This window comes from Heterocephalus glaber, unplaced genomic scaffold, assembly GCF_053883595.1.
Source record: "Heterocephalus glaber isolate CG9 unplaced genomic scaffold, H.glaber_assembly_v1.0 deba00001463, whole genome shotgun sequence".
NCBI lineage: Eukaryota > Metazoa > Chordata > Mammalia > Rodentia > Bathyergidae > Heterocephalus > Heterocephalus glaber.
Genome location: NW_028258310.1, coordinates 3,836,756 through 3,858,343, shown reverse-complemented (window position 1 = coordinate 3,858,343; position 21,588 = coordinate 3,836,756). Strand labels below are relative to the sequence as shown.

The 21,588-nt window shown below is 35.4% G+C and overlaps 1 long non-coding RNA gene across 1 annotated transcript in view; it reads left to right on the top strand.

The window, feature by feature from the left end:
• LOC147826641 (uncharacterized) overlaps positions 1-21,588 on the top strand; it is a 100,934-nt gene that overhangs the window by 10,001 nt on the left and 69,345 nt on the right. The window lies entirely within an intron of this gene.

Here is a 21,588-nt window from a genome sequence, read left to right as displayed (position 1 = left end):
TGCTAGTGTGGGCTACAATGATATACTCATGATACTTACCTTCAGCAAGTAATGATTCATCTCTCTGGGTCTCACTCTGAGCCTTTAGTAGATCTGGAGAATTTTCTGAAGTTTATTTTATGTCCAGCAAGGCTGGCTGAGACTGGACATGAAAGCTGTATAAAGACTCTAATCTATTCTGAATGCACAGAAATGCAGGCTTCACACTGTCGGTTCTGGCTCATGAATCATGATGTTGAAAAGTAAGACAGACTCACAGCATTAAACACTAGCTATAGGAGTAATTTCTTCTACATCGACTGGGAAAGGGCACGGGCATCCTCCTGTGGGTGTAAGCTTCTCCTCCCAATGTGAGTGCAAAGGCAGAGGAGACAGAGAGGTAGTCAACCTTTATCTCATTTTTCCTAGGATAAACAAGATCCATTTCTTGCCATGAGAGCTCCCTATCCTATTTTCTTCAGAGCTGCTTGCTGTCTTCTGGAAATTCCATTGTGTTATTGCTATAAAGTCTATTAATATCCTATTATTGGGTTGTTATCATCACAGCCTTTGTTATAATGAATAATAATACTCTATAGCTACATGGCATCTTTCTTCTTGAATCATCCTGCTCAGCTTCAGAAAAGAAGTTAATCAAGTTACACTTTTAAGGAAAGCGTTAAGCCACTTCACTGTAAAAGCAAATTGTCTTTGTTTGCTCTGATTGCAATTGTGTACAGTTTTTTGAAGAGGCTTGTTAAGATATCAGGAGAAATTTCAAAGAAACCACTTAAACCAATTGACTGGTCTCCCCAAATTAAAAAAAAAACCAAAGTGTTTTGAAATACTTTGTGAGAAACAGATATATACTCCTGAACCTGTTTCTCAGTGTAATACACATTTTTAAATGTCTGTCAAGAAGAGTACCTGGCAGTATCAAGCTGGCCATAGTTCTCTTGTTTTCTCTGCTCAGAATGCTTGCAGAAGCCACAAGCAGGAAGTATTTCTAATAGTACCTCACAATGGAACTATTCCCCACCCCCTACTTCATCCCCCAGCCTGGATAAGAGCTACTGCTACTGTTCTATTCTCTACAGAAAGACACAAGAAGGAAGTTAATTACTGTATTTAATTTGCCTATGTGGAAAATTCTAATAATATCTAATAGTACTTAGAATTTAATTTGGTTTTCTCTCCACTGTAGTTTTGCTAAGAACTTCATGTGAGGCCTCACCTCTTAATTTCATGTTTCAACTTTTCTGTATGTGACATAAAAATAATAAGCAGATAAAGAGGGAATTTTTCTCCATCTAGAGCTATCTTTAGACCCATCTACCTGCTATCCTTAATCATGGTTTGTTTGCAGGTTCAACAATCAAATCCACAAGGATAAAATTGGATCTGTTAAAGAATTATTTCCACATTGGTGACTCTCATACTGTATAGCCAGGTCTTTTAGCTGTATGTATTTTTTAGATGCAAGCAAGGTACTTCCTGAAATAATAGTCATAATTATGAAGTCATATGTGCTATCAAAGAAGATCACACAATGCTTTCCTTATAAAACAAAGAGATAGTGTTGACTTAATTTTATTTAAAATGTGATTTATAATTCAGATGTAAAAAAGTTGTAGGAAAGTGAGATCCATTGTCATAGCAGTCACTTCTTATTCCCATATGCAATTCAAATATTCATCTTTCAAATTAATTTACTGTGATTCACTGTGGCAAGAAGAATGATGCCCACCGAAAATGTCTATGCCCTAATCCACAAACCTGTGAGTAATCCACTTTACAAAGTACAGGGTGTTTGTGATGGAAATAAATGGAGGATTTTGAGGTGGGAAGATTATCTTGGAGCAACTGGTTGGTCCAATGTAGGTACTGGAGCTCCAGTCTTCTAAAGAGAGGAAGTTGATCTGAATTATGGAGAGAAGGTGATGTGAAGAAGAAAGCAGAGATAAAGGCTTCTGAAGACACCACCTGTTGGTTTTGAAGATGGTGGAAGGGGTCACAAACTAAAGTGTGGATGATCCTTGGAAGGAGGAGAAGGTAAAAAAACAGCCTGTCCTTTCTCAGGGCGGAGTAGTGAAATATGAGAAAATGAAAAAATGGAAACAAAGTCTTTGTAAATAGGGAGGGATGGAGGGGTTGAAGGGAGGGCAGGGAAAGGGGGAAAAAATAAGAACCAAGGGAGTATGTAAAGGTGCATATTTCCAATGATGAATGTCATTATATTGTACACCTAAAATGTAACAATAAAAGGATATATATGTACATATATATATACACACATATATATATGTGTATATATATATATGTATATATATATATGGAACAGTCTGTCCCTTAGAACCTCTAGTGGGACCTCAGTCTTACAAACACCTCGATTTTAGGCAAGAAAGCCACTTCAGACTTTTAGAATATAAGATAATAAATTTGTATTATTTAACTTTTTTTTTTTTGGTACCGGGGATCCTTGTGCTTGTGAGGCAAGAGACGGAACCACTGGGCTAAATCCCCGGCCCTGTATTATTAAAGTACTTAATTTGTAGTAATTTGTTATAGCAGCAATAGAAAATTAATAATTTCATTAACAGTGGTGGAGGGAAGTGTAGAGTTAAAATCACCTACTCTGGTATCCACCTGCCTGGGTTTGCATCTTGGCTCAGTCATTCATCATTTAGGTGACCTTCAGCAAGCTATGTTTTCTAAGTGACTAGTTTCCTTTTCTTTAAAGTAGGAACATGCAGGTAGGGTGGTGACACATGCCTGTAGTCCTAGATACTGAGGCAGGACTCCAAGGTTAAGGCCAGCTGGACAACTTAGATCATGTCTCCAAATAAAAAACAAAAAGGGCTGGGGCTGTAGTTCAGTAGTAGTGTGAGACCCTCCTTTGTGTCCCATCACTACAATAAATAAAAGGTAATTAAATCAAATTTTGTCTTCTAAACATTAAATTAAAAAGTTAATAAAAAGAGCTTAGAATACTGCCTCTTACAAAATGTGTTCAATAAGCATTAGCTATTTCAGGAAAAAAAATGGCAAGTGTTAAGCAGTTCAGAGATTAAGGTAATTTTGTCTCATAACTATTAGGGATAAAACTTAAAGCTAATCTTTCTTGGTCTTCTTGTCTTCAGATGAAGTATATGGATGCTGGATTAATGCAGTTCCCAAGTTCACATCTATTCTGATTATTTGTTCAACATTGTGCCAAGATTTCTGTTCCCCTCTGCTCATGAAGTAGGAGGTGTTAGGCATCAGAGTCCTAATTGGTAAACTGAAATAAGATAACCATCTAGGGATTCGCAAAAGTTTGTGAATACTGTATTTGTATAACTTATGTTTTGAATCATTTTATCAAAATCTTTTGACTTTACCTTGTTGTCTTCCTTAGCAGTAAAAATTTCCATGCTTAACCACCCCCTAAACCAAACACTCACTGATTACATTTAGATTATGAGAGGCTCATACAAGAAAGTTGGCCATGAATGCAGACAGAGAATCAAAGTTCTGAGGAACAAAATCCCCAGGGAAGTGCAGACCTTTGCAGTGAAGATCCAGTTAGTCTCAAATTGCTCTAGAAAATATAGATTGACTTTTCTGAATATGCGACAGAGAACGTCTGGATAGGGGAGACTTGATTTAATTCCCCATAATTTGTTTTCTTCATGATTTGTTTTGAAGAATTTTTTTTTCAATCAGAAGGATCACTGAAATAAATAATTTTATACCTCAATAAGAATCCAGCATTTACAGAGTCACACTGCAATTGATACTGAACTAAGCTAATTACTTTCAGTAGTTTATTCCCAAAAGTCATACTCAATTTACTGCATTGTCTCATGTAGTTTCAAAGAAAGAAAATATATATAAGGAATTCTTTGTTCCTTCAATGAGAACCTACAGTGCAGTACACAGTGTCAGGCACAGTGCTTGGCACTGCAGTGGTTTACAAATTTCTTTTCATAAAGGAGAGAAAATTAGTGATATTATCATAGTCATTAAATTTGTTTACTGTTCAGGAAGGAAGCCAAGCGTCTGCATGGAGAAGCTGAGTCAGCAGAGAGCTTCCAGGTGAAGACAACAATACAGAAGGTTTTGGAGGCAAGCAAGCAGTGCAGCTCAAAGATTTTGAATAGGTCTTTTCTGGTATGAAAGCATTAAGTTCCACAAAATAGTGTAGATACTATGGGTGGCTGAATTTCTCAGATTCTATTTTTTTTCTTGGATTCTATTTTATTTTTAATGTATTTTCTTCCCCTTGAATGATTACCTTTAAGAGTCAAAATTTTTGACAGTTTTGACATATTTGTATTAATATTTTTCTAGGAGAAATAGTCATTTAGGAAATGTAACTGCTACAAAATAGATTTGGAAAAAAAGAATTACTCACTGAAATCTCTAAACCTCCGGGTCAAATAAGAAAGAGCCACGGATGTGTCGGCTGCTGCACTTGTGGAGCTAATCTGTCCGCTTGGCCTTATAGGATGGTCAGAGTCCTTAATTAAGAGCCAAGGGAACTCTGTTCCACAGTGCAGGAAGTAGTTTACAGTGGATGCAGGGTGAGGAAGCTCATGGCCAGAGTTAGTACAGCAACCCCCAATCGGTTAACCAGTAGAGTTTAAAGAACAACAACATCTAAATTGGGCTTTGAATAATTGATGACAGCAGCTGAACCATTAAAAAAAAAGTCTCTTTCCTCTAGGAAGCTTATATACCTATAATTGCTAAGCTTATTTTCTCTCTGATTGGATACAGGTTCTCCCAAGAAGATTTTCCTTCCTCTGAAACGTAGAGAGTTTCAGTGACATATTTTTGATGGAAATGATGGGAAAATGATATGCTTTAAGGAGGCCACCAAATTAACTGGATTGACTTCAAAAAAAATCATGCCCATAATTTTACTGTACATGTAGGTACAAAAAAGAAAAACAGAAGTGGAAAATGAACTTTTTCCTAAGCATTGTTGAGTGTAATGGTAGGATAATGAGGGTGCTCACTGCAACAGAGACTTTGAGATAAAAAGAAAATGCTTTTTAAATCAAATCAAAAGGCAGATAGGTTTTTGAAATACAATGATTACAAAGATTCTCACAAAAAATTGAGTGAAATTCATTTACAAAAGTGTGAATCATTTTCTCTGATGAAAGAATGATCTTCCTAACCTAACTGTCTAACCTTTGGAGGAGGGGTCGTCAAAGAATTAGTTTGTACAGAACTCTAAAACAGTGCACCATGAAAACAACACCTTTAGATCATATTTTTCTATTCCTTCTTTTTCTTGTGTACTGCAGCTGTTACATGTCTAATAGTTTCTATACAAACAGTTAATGTTGGATTTTTGAAAATGCAATGGTAGGGTATGGAAGAGCAAAGGAAAAGAACAAGGAGTATTTAAGTGAATGACTAGCAAATGTGTTAACATAGAGGATATGATATTACTTTTTTTATCTTCATGAAAAACAAAAATAGTTCATAGAGTATAAGGTTTTACAGACTTAATGAGTAAATGTTTGGACATGACAAAGATGCAAGTTAAAATTCCGAGCACTAAATTACAGTCCAAAAATTTTTTACATATATTCACTTATGTACAGACACTATTACAGACAGCTAAGTTAGGTAGAAATATTATAGGCAGTGAAACAGGACTAGACACTTGAGGGAGTCAGTGCAGAAGATGAGAACTCATTACAACTATGGCTAGAGGCATATCTGTCGAAGCTCAGATCTCAAGATAAAGATGAAATGACCAGGCCTACATGCCTCCCTAAGGGATAAGCAATAAATTAAAGATTATACTATAATTGATATCACCTGGTCCAATAAAGTCTAGATGGACATCAGTCACCCTAGTGGATGACCAGGACCTTCTAATCCATCCCTTCCTAAAAAGGTCCTTGTTCTTTCCATGTACAATTGCTACATGACCTGCTTCTCCATTGTATCAATATTTCCTAAGTGGCTATATTTACAATCTTATTGGTTGATCATACTTTTGATCCATGTTGTACCCACCTCATGATTTTGCTCTATAAAACTTCCTCTGTAAAGTGGGGTCTGTGGCTACCCACTTTTGGTTTGCCTCCTGTTTCTCAGGAGGTATCTCTTTCAATAATTTTTTCCTACTGTTAACCTCCATTGTTCCTTAGAATTCAGTATTCGATTTTAGGGAACATGAGCTTGGCATATCTGACATCTACAGATTGGGAGTTACATTATTTTCCCTACGTCAACATTATCCTAAAATTCGATAGTAGTCATCTAACCATCACATTCCTTACCATTTATGTGAAGAGGAACAACTAAAATTGGTGAAACATTACTTCATTCAATAAATTTACGTAATATGTCTTTGTATACCAGGCTCTTCTCAAGGGGTTTGGTTTATATCAGTGGAAAAATCAGAAAAGATCCTGTTGTGGAGCTTACACTAGGAAGGAAGGAGTAGACAGCAGATGGAATAAGAATGTTATGTTCTTTCATAAGAATGTGTTCTGTGGGAAAAACGGAAAACTTGAGCAGGGCAGAGAGATGGGGATTTGAGTTGCAATGTTGATGAGGGTGGTCCCTGAAAGGTTTCCTGAGAGTGTAAACACTTGAAAGAGAAGAAAAAGTACACCATTGAAACATCTGGGGGAGACCATTCCAGGCGGGAGGAATAGCCCAAGGGTGGAAGAGTGCCTGCTCACTCCTGGGGCACCAACAAGGCCAGTGCAGCTGGAAGAAGTAAGCAAATGAGGATCTCGGAGGGCTGACATGTAGCTGTGGGCCAAATTACCAGAGTTTCTAAGCTGTCATAAAGATTTTGCCTTTAATCCTGAGTGTAACAGGAAGACCCTAGGTCAGTACTTCTCAAAGTGTGGTCCCTGGACCACATTCAGCAACAGTATCAACAACATCTGGGAAATTGTCAGAAATGGAATTTCTCCAATCCCAGCCCAGACCACCAGGCCTGGAGATGGGACCCAGTAATGTGTGTTTGCCTAAGCGCTACAACTGATTGTGATGTACACTGAATTTGAAGAACTATTGAGCTAGCTGGTTTTAAGGGAAAGAATGTCATAATCTAATTCAGACATCTGTCATAAGGAATTGTACTAAAATTCTACATGACTGTTTTTATAACATGGGAGAGACTATTCTAACTTCATTCATTCCCTATGATCAAACGATAATAATTAGCTTTTTTCCTCATTGGATTTAGTGAGAATTTCCTGACAAGGATAGAAATACTTGAGACAGTAAAAGATTTCTGTGTATCACCCATACGTGGGACAGTTATATGATTTGCACTCAAAATTTGAGCATTTCTGAGAATAAGATGGAAGCTAAAAATAATAATTATAATTTACCTCAGGTAATAAAATGAGATTTTCTTGGTCAAACCACAACATTGAAGGCACAAGTCATATATTTTGTAAAACAGCACAGAGAGCTTTGTGGAAACTTTATCTAAAAAGATATCTTGTCACCAAGAGAGACTTTTACAAATTGAAAAGAAAGAGGGAAAGCACTGTTAAGGTAACTTCCTAGTCCAGAATCTTTCACCTCCTATAAACAGGACCCATCCTACACTTCACAGAACATCTCACTTGAATGTACGACAACTGACCATATATAATCTGAAATGATTTAAAATGAAGGTGGAGCTAGAATGAGATTTTTATGGAAGCCTGACCTTTGGTCTTGCTCATTTCATTACCAAGTATTTTACTGCTGACATTTCGTCTGGACCGAAGTTTGTCCCTGTGCATTTTGAAGTCGTGTCATTTTATCATGTGGTATTTTGCTTTTGATTAAGGTGGTATAGCATCAGTTGCCTTATAAATTTGATAGTATTTAAATATTTTATATGAACATGCTATTTTTCAAAAATGTGACTTTGTAAAGGTAATACCTAATTTGGCATAAAATATTTAAATGAGGAGTCTCTCAAGAGTGAAATGTTGGGCCGGGGATTTAGCTCAGTGGTTTTGCTGCCTGCCTAGCAAGCTCAAGGACCCAAGTTTGATCCCCGGTACCAAAACAAAAAAAAAGAGTGAAATGTTGCTATTACCAAAGGTGAGCTGAGATCCATTCTAAACAGGGCCCACTGTGGACATAAAATGGGAGATTGTGAACTGCAGAGCCCTGCTCAGGCTGGCTCTGTGCCTGCGTTCCTTGTGTGCACTTTATGGCACTGTGAGCTGCTGTAGGTCTCCGGAGAGCTCATTTCAATACGGTTCAGCCACAGTTCCAAAGTTGAAGATGACAGTCTCCACTATTAAAAACATTGCCTAAGGAAAGTGTAAATTAGATAAAAATAGAAATAAATACATAATCTAAACTGAGAAAAGATTATGGTTTGAGTCTAATGCTTCTCAAAAGTAGTCCACAGACCACCTGCATAAAGGGCACCTGGGGAGCACATTAAATACACAGAATCTCAGGCTGCCTGATAAAGCTGCTGAATCAGAATCTAAGCAGGGAGCTTAGAAATCTGCATTTCTAATAGGCCTCGCAGGTGATTTTTATGCACATTGAGTTAGAGAACCACTATGATATGAGCTGTGTCCAAAGATAAAATAATTATTTAAGGCCACAAAAAAAGAGAAAAATAATTATAATGCCAAGCTAATTTAATGCCTATACTTTTTGTTTGAATTACTATAAATCAAGAAGAAAGAGGGAATAGAGATATACCAGCGCTTGGAAGACTCACTGCAGTGAGTCACAGGAAATGTTTACAAGTAGCCAGATAACTGCTGGGGAAGGAGGAAGCTGGGGGCTCTCCGGGATCCCTTGGGATTGACTTCACGTTACTAATTTGCAATCACAGGCTACATCTGTCACTTTTACAAATCAGTGAAAATGCCCACCCTTTAAAAACATGGGGACTTACTCAAAATGGCTGCTGGTGTCCAGACTAGATCCTTCAGGATCTAGCAAAGAATCAGGATTCAGCAAAGCATCCTGGAGATGCACATCAGTGCACACTCCTTTATGTCACTTCCAATTTACTTTATCTTAAATTGTCAGCAAAGAGAACTTATGCCCATTTAATAACTAGAGTTTTGCATTTAAGCCAAGAAAAATAAAGCCTGCTGATAGCTCTACAGACAGCTGGTTTGCTGTAAGTGGAGGCAAAAGAGAAGACATTGCTGTTTGTATTTGTAGAAATTTTATAATATTTAGGGAAGGAAACTGGAGGAAGAGTGGCTTCTATGTCTTTGTTTAGGAAAGGCATTTTGAAGAAATGAAATTGTTGTTAAACAAGATTTTTTTACTATAAACAGAATAAAAATGGAAACATTATTAGGGTAAAGTCACGGTAAGTTTCAATCATCTGGGAATCTAATTGTGTTAAAGAAAGGACCTAAGACGTTCTTTTTTCTAAAATCAAATGAAGAAATTATTATGGTGTTTCTTGAACCAAATTCTGATTAAAGGAAACAAATTACTTATGAGAATGAAGTGAGTAAACATTGTGGATATTGTCATTTTGAAGGAAGTAAATCCTGCCTATCATCAACCTGGGGGAGAGAGAGAGGGAGAGGGAGAGAGAGAGACTGAGAAACAGAGACAGAGACAGAGATAAAGGAAGGGAGAGAAAGGAAAAGAAAGGAGGGAAGGAGAGAAAAGACAGGGGAGGAGGGAGTGAGAATGCAGATTTGTCCTTTGTATGGGATTCCAGGGGATGGTAGAGAAATGAACATCAGTTTGTACAATCTCCATTCAAATGGAGAGGAAAATACTTCTAAAGCGAATGACTGAGGTGCACAGAAAGCTATCTCAAGAGCTTGGAATATAAAATGATATGTAGAAGAGGCAGAAAGAAGGAAGACAAAAGAGCAGCCTGACTTAAAAGAGTAGTGTTGGAAAGGTTAGAGGCAGAGGCGAGAGTTACCGAGCCTTCTGGAAACTGCAATGTTAAGAGACCAGTGGTGAACAAAGACAAAACAGGATTCCTGCATGCAAAAAATGGCAGGGCTTTAACAGATGACAGGAAAGTTTGCCAGATTATTGATTAATTAGTCTTTATATTCCCAAGGGTTGACACAGTGCCCATCACATATCAAGTGTGTCACACGTGTTGAGTGTCTGGATGGATGAAAAGTTCAGAGAACAAGAATGCTTTTGAAAACAGAAGACTAGATAAATAAACATAATTTTTAAAGATAATATTTCAACACCAAGATACAAAATGAAACTAATAAAGGGACTTGGTTATTTTACTTCTCTCTTCAGAAAAAGAAGGATGACATTCCCAAGAAACAAGAAGCAAAAAAGTTGATGTGAGGACTGTAATTATTAATAAATGTTTAGAACCAAAGTGTAATGTAGAAGTTCCTAAAATGCAGAGCACTAATCCAAAATTTCACAAGGAAAAAAAGACAGATTTAGAAAATTTTAGAAAAGTGATGTGCTTATTTCTGTCATAAGTCTATGATGTCTTGTGAAACAGAACTTTGGAATGATTTACATTTTAAAAAACCATGATATATATTCTACACAAAACATAGTACAAAGAAAAACTAATACAATTTCTTCTTTTTTTGTAGGATTAACTAGTCTTTTTTATCAAAGAAATGCCATAGTCAGGATTTCAGCAGGGCATTTTGTAAAATTTCCCATTTATACTTGGAGAAAATATAGAGACAGATTAACTTGGTGATAGTACAAACAAATGGGCTCACAATTTCCAAGCATGACCCAACACAACCAAAATAGAGTGAGATGTTCCCAAACTGTGCTACATGACTTTGTGATTAGCTTTGTCTTATTCAATGTTTAGATTAATAACTTGAATTTAAAGACTTTAAAAGTACTTATTAAATTTTCAAAGCTAGAGAGAAAAAAGGAGTACATTGCTAGTCCATGCAAGATAATATATACCCATGAGCCATGAAAGCCATGAGAAACTCTGAAAGATGATATGGTTGGCTAAACAATATGTCCCTAAGAGATATGATCCATCCTATTGGCTGGAATCTATAAACATGTTACATTAGAAAAAAGACTTTGCAAAGGAGATTAAGGATCTTAGAATGGAAAGTTTCTCCTAGATTATTCTGGAAGGCCTAATATATTCACAAGGGTCTTTATGGGAAGATGAGGAGAGCAGGGGGTGCTGAGGATCAGATTAGAAAGACATTATATCTCAATGGAAGCAAAGATAATTTGAAGAGAAATGGACCACAAGCCACGGCATACTGTCAGCCATTAAAAAGCTGGAAAAAACAGTATGTGGATTATCTCCCAAAGATTTTAGGAGGAACCAACCCAGTCTGTAACCAGAATTTTTAGCTGAATGAAACCACATTTTGTATTTGGAGATATTACACAACTGGAAATGCTGAGAGGAGGCATTCTATATAATAAGTTTTAGCCTAGGAAATGCTCTCTATTCCATGGGATGGAGATTCCCTGCCCACTAACTGTGAACGGATAGCCCATCATGGAAAAGCTGCTTCCATCCACCCAAGTGGCACTAGCAGAAGAAAATCTAAGTCCCTTGGTATAAGATAAAGCAAGCAAACCAAACCAGCAGTGCATAGATCCTGAAATAGACTGTTGCTGGGTCCACAGTCTATAAAAGTAGGTCAAAATTTTTGCATTAAGACTAAACAAGGTGACTGCATGCTAGAATAAAATGTTATATGAGATGCAGAAAATCCTTTAATAGCCCAAATATCCATGATATAATTGAAAATCACTTGCCCATTCCAAGAACCATAAATATCATGCATTGAATGAGAAAGGACAATAAATCGATTCTAAAGCAGAGACAAATCAGAGTTCAGAATTATCTGAAATGGATTCTGAAACAAACATCATAAAAATGATTCAACAAGCCATTACAAATTCTCTTGAAATAAATAAATGAAAGAATAGAAAACCTCAGCAAAATGTAGAAGTTATTTTTAAAAGATACAAATGGATAGAATTGAAAAAAATAACAGCAGAAATAAAAACTGATAGTAATGTGGAAATGACAGAGGATATAATCAATGAACTTGAGGACAAATCAGTAGAAAAATAGAGAGGAAAAAATCACAATCACAAAGAGAGGAAAAATGAAAAATGTCAGAAATCTCTGAAGCAAGGGTAGATCCTCTATTTGTAATGCCATAGTTCCAAATAAAAGGCAAAAGAGTGGAACTAACAGTATTCAAAAATGGAACAACTAAAAACTTTCCACAGTAGTGAAAGAAATAAACCAACAGATCTAAAAAGGCAAATGATTCATAAATACTATAAAATAAAAACAGATAAAATAATACTAGAACACAATATACCTGTAATTAAACTCCTGAGAACTACCAAGAAAAGTTACTGAATACTGAGAGAAAAGACATATACTGCCTATGAGGGAATATCAACTTGATCCTGAATAACTTCTCATCCAAATTCACGCAGATGAAAAAGAAGAAGCAAATTTTTCAAGTGCTGAAAGAACAGAACTCTTAACTATGAATTTTTGGGCAGTGAAACATTTTCATGGAAGAAGAAGAAATAAAGACATTTTCTGATGAAGAAAAACTAAATGTTGTTGGCAGACCTACCTGGGAAGAATGACTTAAGAAAATTCACAAACAGAAAAGAAATGATAAAATAAACTATCTTGGAACATCAGTAAGAAAGAAAGAACAATGGACAAGGGTAGAAATGTAGATAAGCAGGAGAGATTATTTCTCATAAGCTTTTAAAAACACATATGAGGATTGAAGCCAAAATTATAACAGCACATGAAATTTAAAACAGAGGTTGCAGAAGAAACTAAAGGAAACTAAGGTTTCCCCAATTTTTTCAGAGTACTAAAAGGCTGATGTAAAAAATATGGTATAGGGCCAGGGGTTTAGCTCAGTGGTTCTGCCACCTGCCTTGCCAGTGCAAGGACCCAAGTTCAATCCCCGGTACCAAAAAAAAAAATGGTATATTATAATATGCAGAGAAATACTGTAGAAGGACATAAAAATCACAATAGTCAATAACACAAGGAATACATTAAAATCTTAAAACAATTCAATTGACCCACAAAAGACAAGAAATTAGAAAATAAAAGCAAGGAACACTGAAAACAGACCAGAATACAATTGCAGAATTAATTATAGATTATCAATAATAACCTCATATATAAATGGTCAAAACTGACCAAATAAAAGGCAGACTTCTAAAAATATATGATAACAACAAAACAAAACTATATACTGTTTACAAGAAGCTGAGTTCATTTTCAAAGATAAAATGAGGTGGAAAGCAAAATAATGGAAAAGATATACCATTAAAACATTATTTACCCATAGAGCAATAAAAATATGCTCACATAGAAACCTGTACACAAATATCCAAAACAGATTTTTAAAAAATATTCTTGATCTGGGCCTCCCAGCCATGAGTGAACTGGTGAGGATTGGAGCCTGCAGCACCACCTCAGCACCCCCCACACCTCTGACCTCCTGGCTGCACCTATAAGTGGATCCACACCACAGAGGCACCAGGGCTCATAAAGGCCATTGTCCTGAGCTCCAGGGGATAGAGCAGAAGTGAACAACAGAAAGAGGGCCTTACTCCTTCTAAGTCTCCATCCTGAAGGATAAAGTTGCTATATTGAAGAGTTTATTCACTATAAACATATTTTGGGTGAGTCCTCGATTTAGATTTAATTCACATGGTGATAGGCAATAGATTAATAACTACCACAAATTGCCATTTTCTAAGCTGTGCTTGATACTATTATTGTTGCTGATTGTATCACTTGGGCTAAGGTGTTGTGACTGATCTAATCAGTTATCCTTCTTGGTATAATGAAAATGAGATTGCCCCAGAGTCATTAGAGACTCAAAACCTAAAGACCAGCTGTATCTGGAAGACACCTCTGAAAAGCAATCATTCCATAAGAGTTCTAAATAAAAGCAACAAAGATACTTACAATAAGCAATATCAAAGTATCAACCCAGGAATTAAACCAAGGACAGTACCAACAACAAAAATAGAAATGAGAAGATATTTAGGCAAGGCACAAACCCAGTCTTCCAGCTCACCAAAGGCAAATTCTGGGGGAAACAAGGTGGAAAAGTCTGATAACCACCTGACACCCTGAACTGATAGCACAGAAAGTAATAAAGCAGATGAATGAGGCTCTAGAAAAAAATCAAAGCAGAAATAATTTCCCAGATAACTACAGAGATGGTGAGCAGAGTAAAAGACATGATTAGAGACTCTAGAACAGAAACAAATAAAAAAAAATAGGTGAGTTCAGGACCACGATGGAAGCCATGAATGCCCAGCATAGGAAAGAAATGGAAACCATGAATGCTCAACATAGGAAAGAAATGCAATCCATGAAACAGATTCAAACAGATATTCAGAAGATTAAAAACTCTATTGAAAGCATAAATAGCACAGTGAGCCAATCTGAAGACAGAATATCATATAGAAGACAGGATGGAGGTCAATGACCATGAAAAGACAGCTCGCTTAAAAATAGTAAGGGACTATGAAAAATTAATACAACAGCTCCTGGACGATGCAAAGAAGAATAACATAAGACTGGTAGGTGTCCACAAAAAAGCAGGAGAAAGTAAAAATGGGTAAAATGGGTAAAACCACAGCCTCAAAGATTTAAATTTTCCATGAAAATTACTGTGTGTACATTTGTGGATCTGTACACACACATATGGCAAATACGTATACACACACAATCTTGTCTGTAATACTAATGCAAGTTGTATTATGAAAATAATGTAGGTAAAGTATGTATTTCTATCTGTACTTGGAGCATATTGTAAAATGTTATGTATTTGGAGTATATTTTGTGGTTTGTCTAATACTTATAAACGTAACTGTGGGGAGAATTCACAATGAGTTGATTTGACTAAAATCCAGAGATATGGGGCCATGATACTGTGATTGGGGCCTTATCTTTGTATAGTGAAATTTGCACTTCTATGTCAACATCCAAATTGTTTTATATGTCAGTATGGTAGCAGGAATCCCTAATAAAAATACTCTGGGGTAAAAAAAAAAAAAAAAAGAAAAACCACAAAGCCGATCTTGAAATATATTTTAATTCTATTTTTGAGATGTCAAAATTATTAAAAATGAATATGGATTAAATATCATTAAGTGTTACAGATGTTGGAAAGAGGTAAGGCTATAACTTATGTCATGGACCCTTCTAGTGACAAAACTGCATTTTTGTTTTTGTTTGTTTGCTGGACGTAGGGTCTTGCTATGTAATTCTGATTGGGTTTGAACTCACTTTGTAGCTCAGGCTGGCCTTGCATTGGCAGTGATCCTTTTGCCTCAGCCTTCCAAGTGCTGTGTTTATAGGCATGCACTGCCATGCCTGGATGTTTTATTGATTGTACCAACATCAATATTTTGTTGTAATATTGTGTTATACTTTTGCAAAATGCTACCTATAGGGGAAACTTGCTAAAGGGTACACAGAATATCAGTATAATATTTCTTACAATTTCATGTAAATTTGTTTCAAAATAAAGAATTTAATTTTAAAAATACATTGTGAAAAAAAATACTTTCACTGGTGATTGTGCTCCTGGAAGTGAATTCTCTCTGCTTTTGTTTGTCAAAAGAAGTTTTTATTTCTCCTTTGGTTTCGCAGATACTTTCAATGAAAACAGAATGCTAGGCTGACTGTTGTTTTTTTCCCCATACTTTTTTTTCTATTGTGTTCTGACTTGTATAGCTTCTGACAAAACACATTTCTGTTCTGTATGCAAAGTTTATTTTTCTGTTATAATTTCCTCTTTCCCTTTCTTTTTATTTTTTTAGCTACTTGCATATGATGCCTCAAGGTGTGGTTCTTTTGTTATTTTTCCTGCTTTGCATTCTCTGCATAATTTTAGCACTCAGAAAACTGTGAATAAAAATCAAGTTTGGAGGGTAAGACTTTCTCTTAGCTATTATTGCCAGTTATAGAGAAACACTTCTAAGTGGTAAAGACTTCTGAAAATTCTTTTATCCATAAAAGCACCAGGAATAGTGAAACATTTTTCTGAACATTGTCAATTAATCAAAGTCTAGTAACAATCTAGGAACATTTATTCAAGAAAAATGATGCTGGGGATTTAGCTCAGTGGTTTCACCGCCTGCTGCTCAAGCACAAGGACCAGAGTTTGTTCCCTGATACCAAAGAAAAATGACTGAACTTTTTATGATTTGCAAGATAATGGCGGTTGAATTTGCCTTCTGTTTATCTTTCCCTTTTCAGTTGCACAGAAATCTGGAAAGTTATCAACTTCACAATCACAGTAACTATGAAAATCACTAGGAACCACTGTATGCACAAAACTAGTCTGGATTCTCACTGAAACCCATATAAATAAGTGATTGTCACTTTGACTTATATGACAGACCTCTGTAAAAGACCAATTTACAGGAATTATATTTGACATAACTCAGAATTCATTAGGTGGGAAATGACTTATACACTGGGTATTCATTGAAAATAGTCAACAATTATTTAACTTTAAAATTTCCAACATTCCAGTGGGCTCTGGTGTGATAACAATTAGGCAAACAGACTGTTAAATAAACTTAAAAGGAAAAATATCCATTGGGACCTTGAAGCATTCATTCGTATTTATTTCTTGAGGTATAACAGCTCATATACATGTACTAGGATCTGCACGTGGTGAGTTCAGGCCTGAATTTATGATGCAATGTTAAATGCTGCCTTTCCTGGCCCAGCTGTTGAGTTCCCTCCACTTACCAGATACAGCCCCAAACAAGCAGTGTAGACTCTCAACCAGCTACTTCTCTGTCATCCGGACCAGTTGCACCCTACTCAGTCCTCAACAGATTTCATTTCCTTACCAAACTGCTGAATAACTCAAACAAGCAATCACATTTGATTTTAAGAACTAGAAACTATCTCATCTTCTTATCATAAAATTTACTTCTTCAAATACCTGGTTGTTAATGCTAAACCTAAGTGCAACCCTGTATGGACCTGCACAGTGCAAGTTGTCATCTCCTTCACACTGTGAGAATATGGCACTGATATACCACTGCCTCCATCATGCATCTGGTGTTGGCTATTTTATTTTTTAATCATCTTGCACTATTTAGGGTGAGTGATCTCTATTTCATCAGTGGAGTGAATAGATGGCATTTGGAGCACATACACCCAGGGAAAGGCATGATAATAAAGAAATCTCTCCCCTCTGACTGACTTGAGGCTCTCCTCAAACACAAAGTGAAAGCTAAGGCAAAGTTGTAACATGACAGAACTTAGCAGAAGGGAAACTCATTGATTCAAGGTATTTACGGAAGTACTTGCCTAATCATTAGGTAAGTATTAAGCTAATCAAGCAGATTATTTGATGACCACATACACATTTGAAAATTACACTTCACAAAATTAGTACAAAAAACAGTCACTGGCTGACAAAGAGCTGTCATAACAAAAGTCAGCAATCACAACAATAAACCCAAGAAGACAGGATCTGATTTCTAAAGCTGCCATTTATAGCAGTTAAAATGTCTAGCATTTGACAAAATGATTCCCCCAAAAAATAAGATATGAAAAGAAACAGGGAAATCTGTTCCAAATATAGGAAGAAAACCAGATAAAAGAAGCTGTGTAGAGGAAGCCTACTTATTTGACATAAAAACAAATAATAAAAGGACTTATGCAGGTCATATCAAAAGGTAATATTAAATATAAATGGTCAAAATAGTCCAAATGAGAGTCAGAGATTCTCAGATCTAGTAAAATATCATGTCAATCAAATGTCATCTAAAAGACATTCATTAATTACAAAGACACAAAGAGATTGAAAATATCAAAGATATACAAATCAAAAGAGTGAAGAAAAACAATATAATGGAATGAACAGAAACTGCTAGCAAGATAATAGACTATAGTCTAGTGATATCAATAATTGTATGGAATACAAATAATTTAAAAGACTCAGACTGGATTTAAAAACAAGATCTAATCACAAGCTACTTGCACACACACAAAATCCACTTTAATAATAAATTGATAGGTGAAAAATAATATAGGTACCATGCAAATACAAATGAAATAATTTACATTACTAAATATCCTCATAACAGATAAAATAAACAGCAAAATAAGTAATATTATTCAGAATAAAGAGGTTCAATCCTGACTTGCATGAACAAAGAGACAAGAAATAGGAAATCAAGAACTAATAGAAATGAAATGAGAAGCATTTAGTTGAAGATCACACTCTTACCAGTTATTAAGGCAAGTTCATAGAAAAGCTGTAAGGATAAAACATACCTGAGCCACATATTACCTAATTTGATTTAATTGATATTTGCAAAACAACCCAATACCACACTTTTGAGTGTGTTCAAATGCACATAAAACATTTACCAACAATGACTACAATGTGGGCCATAGGTAAGGTTATGACATTTTTTAAAAGTTGAAACATTACAAAATATTTCCTCTGAAACAATAAAATTAAGCTGCTAATAAGAAGAAATTGTCCAAAATGCTTCTAAATATTTGGAGTTAAATACACACACACACACACACACACACACACACACACTCACCTATGCTCAACAATCAAATGAATGAAAAAGGAAAATTAGAATAAAAATATAATTTAGTAAAACAATGGCAACTTGTGGAACTAGGTAAATATAGGCTTTATTCAGAAGTTTACAGCATTTCATATACAATGATAGCTTGATTGTCGAAAGGCTCCACGTTTGAACTTCCCACTACTCAAACCAGCAAAGTTAAAAATTTTCTCAGTGTTCGTAATTTTGCTCATTGGTCTAACTGAAAACCCAACTTGAAAAAACCTGCATGGCTGAGACTGAGTCACACATTGTACCTTGCCATGGACACAAAGGTGCTGCTTCAGTGTCAGTGCCCCTCTCCCATACAATACGCAGTGCTTGTGTTCATATGTTAAATCACTTGCCATTGTACTTTTTTGGTGCTTCATTTGTGTAAAATATCATCATCATGGCGTCAAAGTTAGTATACCGAAAGTAAAGCTAAGAGGAAAACTGAGAGAATTACAATATAGTTAGAGAAATCATTGCAAAATTTGTTAAAGTCCTGGAAAAATAAATTTATAAGTGCAGTTTTGGGGCCTCAGAACCAATCGTTTGGTTTTCCATTATGTCTTATGGGAAAAATAGGTTCAGTTCTCCAAGATTTTGGTATTAAACACTAATTTGGAACAAATTGAGTTCAACAGTTAAGATATCACTGTATTTGAAATGTCCTCAAATCAATGGTCTAGGTCTTCCATATTAAATACTAGAGAGGAATCACAAAAGAACAATAAAATCATAACCCCTGGATAGAATTATGAAGGGGGAAAAAGACAAAATACATATCAGGAATGAAATAAATATCAGTAATGAAAGATAGGACATAAGAATGGGTTGTAAACATCAAGATGATAGTGAAAGAAAATTATAGACAACCTTAGCAATCTAACTGACATGGAACAGACTCTTTGAAAGACACACACTACTTCAGTTTACTTAAGAAACATTAGATAATTTGAATAAAAAGCTTCCAACAAAACAACAAAAACTAAAGGTCCAAATCAACTCACCAGCCAATTCCATCAAAAATTTATTTAACAAATACTTCCAATTCTATAAATATTCTTTCAGAGCGTTAAATAGGAGAGAATAACTTTAGGATTCTCATCTTTTTTTTAAATTTTCAAATCAGAATTATCTTGATAGCAAAGTCAGACATTCCATGAAAAGAAACTATGAACCAAATTATTCACATAGATAGACACAATCATCCACATTAGTAAATCTAATCCAGTAGTATATGAGAGAGAGAAAGAGAGAGAGAGAGAGAGAGAATACAGAGAAGACATTCATTATATTGAAAAAATTTTTGTCTCATAACTGATGTGTGGATAGCTTTTATTATAAAAGGCTGCTAACTTTTGTCAAATGCTTTTTCTGTATCTCTTGAGATGATCATATTGTTTTTGCTTTTCATCCTGTTCACATAGTGTATCATATTGATTGATTTGCATAAGTTGAACTAACTTTACATCCCAGGGGTAAATATTACTTGGTCATTATGAAACACTGAATTTGATTTGCTTTTAGAGGTCCAATTGAATTCTTTTTAGTAGTATTTTACATAGGATTTTTGCATCTATGTTCATCAGAGATATTGGCCTATAATTTTTTGTGGTATCTTTATAATGATGCCAGCCTCATAAAATGAGTTAAAGATTATTCCTTATGTGTCTGTGTTTTGGGAATATTAAAGAATTGGAAGACTGGTATTCATCTTTAAATATCTGGTAAAATTCAGCCATGAAGTTGGGAGCATTTTGATTACTACTTCAATCTCTTTATTACTGGTTTGCTCTGGCTTTGTGTTTCTTCTTGATTCAGTGTTGGAAAGTTTTATATTTATAGGAATTTATTCATTTTGTCTGGTTTATCCAATTGTTTGCATATAACTGTTCATAGTGTTTCCTTATGATCATATTTATTTCTGAGATATCTGTTGTAATATTTCTTCTTTCATCTCTGATTTTATTTGGGTCTTTTCTCCTTGTTTCATAATCTAGGTAAGGGTTTTTAAATTTTATTTATTAAAAACAATTCTTTATTTTGCTCATGTTTCTATAGTTTCTCTTTCTCAATTTGATTTGCTTGCTCTGGTCTTTATTATTTCTTCCTTTCTGTTAACGTCAAGCTTCATTTGTCCCTCTTTTTCTAATGCCTTGATGTGTAGAGTTAGGTTGCTTTATTGATATTTTCTTCTTTATTAATGGAAATTTTCACCTTAAGCTTCTGGGATAGCTTGGATCTGGAATTCCCTCCATGACTATGTTTTCAGGGCTTAGTCCCTAGAGTGGCATTATTGGGAGATGGTAGAAACTTTTACAGGTGGACTCAAGTGGGAGCACATTCCTGAAGGAGGCGCTGGGACTCTGCCTCTTCCTCATATGCTCTTTCACTCTCTAGCCATGAGGTGAGCTGCTTTCACGCTGTCCTTTCACCCTGCCCTTTCACCCTGCTGTGCTGCTTCACTATAGTCCCAAAGCAAAAAGACCAGCAAACCAGGAACTGAAGGCTCAAAAATTGTAAGCTAGGGCCGGGGATTTAGCTTAGTGGTTTTGCTGCCTCCTGTGCAAGCGCAAGGACATGAGTTCAATCCCCGGTACAAAAGAAAAAAAAAAAAAAAAAAATCACAAGCTAAAATAAACTTCTCATATGGCTATCTCATATATTTATTGCAGTGATGGAAAGGTGAATAATATAAATTCCTTTTTAGTACTGCATTTGCTTCATTACATAATTTTGGGTATGTTGTATTTTTATCTATCTTGGAATATTTTTTAAATTCCCTTTAGATTTATTCTTTGGCTCAGTGATTGGACAAGAGTATGTCATTGTAAGTCTAAGTATTTGTGAGTTTTCCCATTTTTTTGTAGGTAGGTATTGATTTCCACTTCCAGTCCACTGTTGTTGGGAAAGATACTTAGCATGATTTTAATCTTTATAATTCTGATAAGACTTATTTTGTGACATAAAATATGATCTTGCTTGGAGAATTGTCTGTGTGTACTTGAGAATAATATGTACTGTGCTGTTGAGTGAAAAGTT